The sequence below is a fragment of the Hibiscus syriacus genome, unplaced genomic scaffold, assembly GCF_006381635.1.
Source record: "Hibiscus syriacus cultivar Baekdansim isolate YM2019G1 unplaced genomic scaffold, ASM638163v2 tig00117048_pilon, whole genome shotgun sequence".
Taxonomy (NCBI): domain Eukaryota; kingdom Viridiplantae; phylum Streptophyta; class Magnoliopsida; order Malvales; family Malvaceae; genus Hibiscus; species Hibiscus syriacus.
This window is the reverse complement of record NW_024063538.1, coordinates 9,109,064-9,116,158: the sequence shown is the minus strand read 5'-3', so window position 1 is coordinate 9,116,158 and position 7,095 is coordinate 9,109,064. Positions and strand designations below refer to the sequence as shown.

The 7,095-nt window shown below is 35.6% G+C and overlaps 1 pseudogene; it reads right to left on the bottom strand.

The window, feature by feature from the left end:
* Nucleotides 1-1,746: 1,746 nt before the first annotated feature.
* LOC120197544 lies at nt 1,747-4,710 on the bottom strand (annotated as a pseudogene).
* Between the last annotated feature and the right edge of the window lie 2,385 nt (nt 4,711-7,095).

The window sequence follows — 7,095 nt, the reverse complement described above, 5'->3', positions numbered from 1 at the left end:
CATCGAATTTCGCGACTTCGAATTTTGCTCCTGACATCTGATACCAATTGTTGACGAAAACGGGTAAAAGAAAACGAAAGAACACGAGAATTTTACGAGGTTCGGCAATGTGCTTACGTCCTCGGTGCCGAGGCGGCGCTAGAAGTTTTATTCAATGATATTTTAGGTCTAGGTTACATCTCTATTTATAATAGAAAACCCTGGTACATAATTACAAAATCAACACTGTACCGTACCGCGGGGGCTACGCCCCCACACCCCCAACCCACATAATTTGTAACCCCACAACGAGACTTTCTTTGTAAGGACAGTTGATGTTCGCTTCGCTCACTCCGCTCCATCTCCTGTCCTCTTTACTGGTATATTTATGAGCCATACCTAACATAAAGGGTATTGATACATTAGGTGGGGGTATCGATACTCGTATAATTTTTCAAACATCAAATAGAATTTTGGTATCGGTACTCAGGGTAGTATCGATACCAATAAAGAGGAGTACCAATACCCTAGGTATGGTATCAATACTAAGGGTGTGTTTGGTTCACGGAATGTAAGATTACCAGTGGGAATAAAAGATTACCAGGGAATAGGATTACTGAGAATGTTATATTACTGTGTTTGGTTGGTTTGACAGGAATGTAAGATTACCGTGTTTGGTTGAAGGAATAAAAGATTACTGGAATGTATATTTTACCAAATTGTCCTTGTTCTATATTTTTTACATGTAAAATTCTAAAATATTTAAATAAAAATTATTTATATAAAAATTCTATATATTGATAATATATTACTTGAGTATTTTAATATATCATGTATTATTTTAATTTTAATTAATATTAAATTTTACATAATTTATGGTAAAAATATATTAATGTTTACATTGTGGAAACTAACTTCAGTTCTTATGTGACGCATTCACTGGGAGGTTTTTTGTATTTTTCAATCGACAAGGTTTACATTCTTCTATATACAATAATTTATCATAGATATTCATAATAATATTTATTATATCTTCTATATACAATAATTTATTTATTTATCTTTTATATTTATACTTAATTATGCATACTTTATCATTATTATTTATCTCATGAATTTATATTACAAAAACATAATTCAAATAAGTAAGAAAATGTACAATTTGTTTCGAGTAGTCAATCACATCATTCTCTTGACCTAATTGATTTTCTAGTAAACTCGAAAGCAAGTAAAAAATCGAGAGAGGGAATAAACCAACTTCACCAACACAGGCTTTATCATCCGGCTGTCACAAAGGTAAACCAGGCTTTATCATACGTGCAAACTTATAACCATTTTATAACTTCCGGATTAAGTTCTTACATAGGGAACTCCTTGTTCATCCAAGATAACAAAACTAGTTGCCATCGATGCAGTGCTAAATGCTCTAAAAGCTTGTGGCTGCAGCATACTCGCTGTGATGTAACTTGATGCTAGCTCTGTGCCTCCGCAACATTCAAGAACGGGCTTGTAGTAAGATTTCGAGGATAGCCAAAGGTCATCATAGACATTAGAGGCTTCTCCGGTGCTAGCAAAAGATCTGAAGTAGAAAACAATGGATTCTCTTTTACAAGAATTATAACTAATGCAAAAGTTGTTTTTGGATAAGGGACTAAGAAAGTTTACTTTATCTTTGTCCAGTCCAAGCCTTCCATACACTTCGTATTTTTCCAAGTTTTCACTAAACTCGGAACTGTGCCCAAACTGTTACTCCTGCATCCTGACAAATTTTCCGAAACCACGGCCCAAAGGAGATCCATGATAGAGAGCAAGGGTTGCACCAGTTAGAAAGCATGAGAAGAGTAAAATCGGTCCCATCACTCATCCGAGATTCGTTGGCCAGCAGTAAACATCTCCAACTCCAACATTGATGTAAGCTAATGCTTCAGAAGAACAGTGAATAGGCGAACGTTGTGTCCATGGAATAGCAGGTTCAGGAATGTAAGAAACTCTTTCCTTATGTCGAGGGGACTCTTCCATATCATCTGAAAGAGGGCTTGGGACCGCATCTTTCTCGGGACTATTATAATCAACACCGTCCCCCACACAAATATATCATTCTCTTCTGCTCTAGCAATAGTAGGGCTTTGCTTCTCCTTCAAATCAAGATGATTTTTCTTTGGAAGGGGTGGAGGCGGAGGCAAAATTTCCCTTTCAGTTTTACCATTAGACATTCCATAATTAGGCTTTGATGACTTTTCTTCTTCGTAATATTCACCAAGAGATGAAATCTTCCCTATAACGAGAAAAAATTAAACAATAGTCACAAAATAAAAAGATATATATTAAGAACAAAGGAAAAAAGAAAAACTAACTTGATCACAATAAATTGTTAAAACAACTTAATCACAATAGAAGCAATAAGCAACAGATACAATTGTTGATCCAACACTGAACCCATATTAAAAAGTTTGCCTTAAAATTATAATAGACAACTAAAGATATAAAATACCTTTTGCATCTCTTTCCTTCTTTTTCTTCTAGAGAACCTTCCCAGATGACCCAAGGCGGAGATATGACAGAATTTTAGCAATTCGATCAAGCACAGAACCATCAACATTGACAGTAACCATTTCCTACACAAGAAGTTTATAATAAGCATCAGAAACACCATCTGGCATAAAAAATCCCCAAATAAATTATGAAACGTAGACATCTGGCACTGGACAGTTAGCTTTACTCCTGTGTAGGATGGTTGGAATATCATTAAAATACCCAACCTCCTGGGGAAAAACCAAAAAGGAAATTCAGTCAGGAAATTGGAATCATGAGATTAAAATAGATAACATTCAACAATGTATAGGCAGTCATGGCTAAAACTTGGCACAATTATTCAATTAACCTCAAATACTTGTACAGTAACTTCGAAGGAAGTATATAAAGTGAATGTTTCTACTTCAAAGTTGAATAATCATAAAAGTTTTAAGCAACAACTGAACCGCCGAAGAACCAAAACCCTGTTGTGTGCAACAGTTATGTGATAAGGAAAATGGCAAACTGATACACAGGTAGTCATGCCTTCCTAAATGGCAAACCAATTCAAGCATATGATAGATAATGTGCAGGTATATTTGCAAACATGGACCACTTACACCACTAAATGGTCAAATTGCAGGCATGGAGGAGTTCTCATAGCAACCCTCTTTAAATAACACGAACAGTGTGAGAATGTCTAATATTCTCACCATGTTAAAAATAAATGCCATTCGACCAGGTAGAAACATTTCATTTGTCTTCATATCAGTTTGAGGTTTCACTATCCATTGATACACTGACTGGAAACAAATTAAAAGATGTCAATACAAACACCTCCCTACACCAATAAAAAGAATATTTTTGTAAACTATATTAGAAAAATTATTCCACAACTCAATATTAAGTTACTGCACCTTAGCAGTGGCAGTTCGAAATGATAATTGCTGGGCTTCTTTTGATTTTCTGTCAGAACAAAAAAATTGCTTATAAAACAATTACAAGATTATTAATTGCACAACTAAAAGATAAAATGGAAATTATTGAAACTTAAATATAATGATAGCCTGTCATCTAACATTAGCGAACATCATACTACATATAAGTAATAACTACTTAAGCCTAAAAAATTGACAACCTTCCAATAAAATGACATAAAAATTAGGCATATAATACAGAAGCAAATAGTAAATTTAAGGCAAATCTTTGAGCTTTGTACTAACTCTAAGAAATGTTGTACATTGGTTTCGGCATGAAACCAAAGAAAACTTACATACCTTGACTTTTCATCAGTTTCTTCCTCAGCTTCAGGCTTCTTATCAATCTCACTCCTAACTTTGTTAAGCAAAGCATAATCTAGCCCTTTCACAAGATGGGTGTGTTCCACATCACCTAAATGTCGCAGACACCATCAAGATAAGAAAATAAATTGCACGCATCCAACCAATAAAATTATTAATATTTTCAAATTATAACAACAGAAAGCCAACCTCCGAGGTACTTGCTCTTCTATATTGATATATTTTGGGCATCAGCTGATCTAAACACATTTATATGAAAATAATTAAATTATTATAGAAGCAGAGCGACTTCGATGGGAAAAAAAGTATAGCATCTATTAAAAAAACATGCATCAAATTAGGGATTTAAGAATAAAAGAATCTCACAGAAGATCGACGGTTCCGGGAGGAGCAACAGCATGAAAAGAACCTAATTCAGTTGGCTCATAATCTGGATTTTGATCCTCTCTTCGCTCCTTAGCTCTGTCTCTGTACTTTGGTGCTCTGGTTCTTCCGCTTTCTCCTCTCTGCACAATTGACTTCCATCGCAAATCCATTAATTATCGAAATTTGAAGAAACCCATCACATCAAAGATCCAATTTCACGGTGTTTAAATAAAACGAAGCATTGGATAAAAAGTAATGTATACACACTTGCGACGAGCGATTTTCTCCTTGTAATATTTCTTCGAAGAAGTCATTGATGAAAATTCTTAATTTGTCACGGATAATGAGGACTGGACACCAGAAAATCAGAAGATTGTAAGAGTTTAGGGTTTTGATCTTTTTAATTTATGTTTGTTCCCTCTGGTCAGGGTTTAGAGGATTTGGGATAAAAGTAGAACGAATTGGTATTTTGATTGAGCCTAATGGAGGAAGTAGTCTTGAATTACACAAACGCCTTTTCTTGGCTACTTAATCTGAAACCAAGTTCTCTTCAAGAGAAAACATAGGTTCCAAGCAAAAAGATCATTAATTTGACACCATCAATGGAGAAAAATATGGGCTTGACCAACTGGCAGAGCAAATGCAGGAGGATAAATTCCGCAGGAAAGCAATAATCGATACTATCAATGGAGAAATATATGCTAACGAGGAGAAGTAAGGGAGTAGAGAAGAAATCTTACCAAGAATCTCATTGGGAATAATATTCCCAGGAATAAAATACCAAAATACAATGTTGGTATTATAACATTACCCTTACTTGGGAATCATATCCCAACCAAACATGAATATCCTTCATCAGGAAACAAATATGTCTGCTGGGAATGCTAATTTACTTGATCCAAACAGGCTCTAAGGGCTATGTCAAATTCCAATGGGTTATTTTGGTATTGATACTTGGAGAAGTATGGATACCCTAAGGGGAATAAGTATTAATACCATGGGCTGAGTATTAGTACCACCATGAAATTTAAGGCTATAAGTCTTGCTTGCTCTTAGAGAGTCGAAAGAGGGTTTTGTTCGAGGGGTAACTTTGTTATAAACTTAAAAGTGAGAACATTAATAATTATGTGATAACATTAGATCATTATAAGGTAAGATTCCATAAGACTTATGTCATGTTTGATGCTTGGGGAAAATGAGGACATCTGAGTTACTTGTGTATGACGATGGTCTAGATAAGTGAAGAATTTATCTAGATATATCCAATCAAGTGCATAACCACTTAAAATGCTAGTTGGGTATTTTGCTGATGTTTTGTGATCCAGACGCGTCCTAAGTACTTTAGAGGAGTATACTAGCCTAACAAGGTGTCGATGTTGTGTGACCTGGATCTAGCCCGAGTTAGTAGTGAGATGTCAATTTTGTGTAACCCAAATCTCACCTAAGGTACTTGTAGTAAGCAAATAGGTGTGTGAGTTCCATGATGTTAGGTGACCCCAAGATACAACATGATGCTTATTTATGTTGTGTGACGAGTGTACTCTTGAATTCATAATTATGAATGTAGCATGCTCATTTGCTAGATACATGTAGTATAGCTGTGTATCTGTGTGGCACTGAGCTTGTGAGCTTAACCTTCGAGATATATTTCCTCGTGCAGGTTCTTAGATGCCAGTTCTAAGAGCTCTTTGCCATATTTCAGAATTTCCAGACTTGATCCTCTATCAGAGTATGTCTCGAGTATTATAGTGGGCATTTACTGTCATAAACCCTTGTAAATTGTTGAGTCGTAAACTCAATTTGAAACTTATATATTTTAGAGACTATTGTTGGGAGCTCTCTCATATTTTGTAAACTTATTATATTTGGTGTTTTATTATGTTCTAATTTATAGATGTGTTTACCACTTAGGTGGTCCCGTGTAACATTCTAATCCTCTAGATTTAGTTCGTGTTGAATTATGGTGTTACATTTAATGGTATCAGAGCGTCAGGTCCAGTCTTTCCTAGGACCACGAGTTAGAGTCCTTAGGTGTCTATGATATATATGCCTCTAGAATGTTAAGCGCACTTAAAAGTATAGAAATGGAAATGTTGACTCTTATCCTTTCTTGAAAACTCATAGGTTATGGCTGATGATCCCGCCCATAGTTAGGAGGGTTGTGAGGAAATTCATTTTTCTCAAGATGAAAACACAAAATACAAGTTCGTTCTTGACTCCGATGATATGGGCATCCCAAAGGAGGTGAGTATAGTCGAGGCGACATTCTTTAGTAACCTCACGCATGCGCTGAGGCATATTATTAGGGTTATCCCTAGGGCTCCCTCTCCACCCTCTCAACCTACACCACCCTGTGTAGTCCCTCTCTGAGAGACTTAACAGTTACAAAACCATTGATTACTTGGGTTCGAAAGACGATGACCTTATGGCTGCTGACCAGTGGCTTTATGAGACCCTTCGTACCTTGCGACAGTTGCATCTTACCCCTGAGGGTAAGTTAGAGTGCATCACTACCTGTTAAAGGGTAATGCAATAGATTGGTGGGAGATCGTGGAAATGGCATTGGAGCTATAGCAATCGATGTGTGTTGAAAACATTTTGATATTTCGATATAACAAATTAAATGTTATTGGATTCCAATATTTTCTAATCATTTTCAAATATATATTCGATCAAACTATTCGAATATCAAAATATTACTCCAAGTTTTTCAAATGTCAATTTCAATCTTTACTCATGCGTAAAACTGTGTTTTAATCTCTTAAACAAGTTTACAAAGTATTTCGACCCTTAATCGAGCCAAAAATATTTTCATAATAAAACCCAAACCTTAAAAGGCAGATTGCCCATATGGTACCGATACCCCTTAGAGGGTATCGATACCCCATTGTAAGATTTGGCTCCGAGAACTAACAGATTGCTCGGAGGGTACTGATAC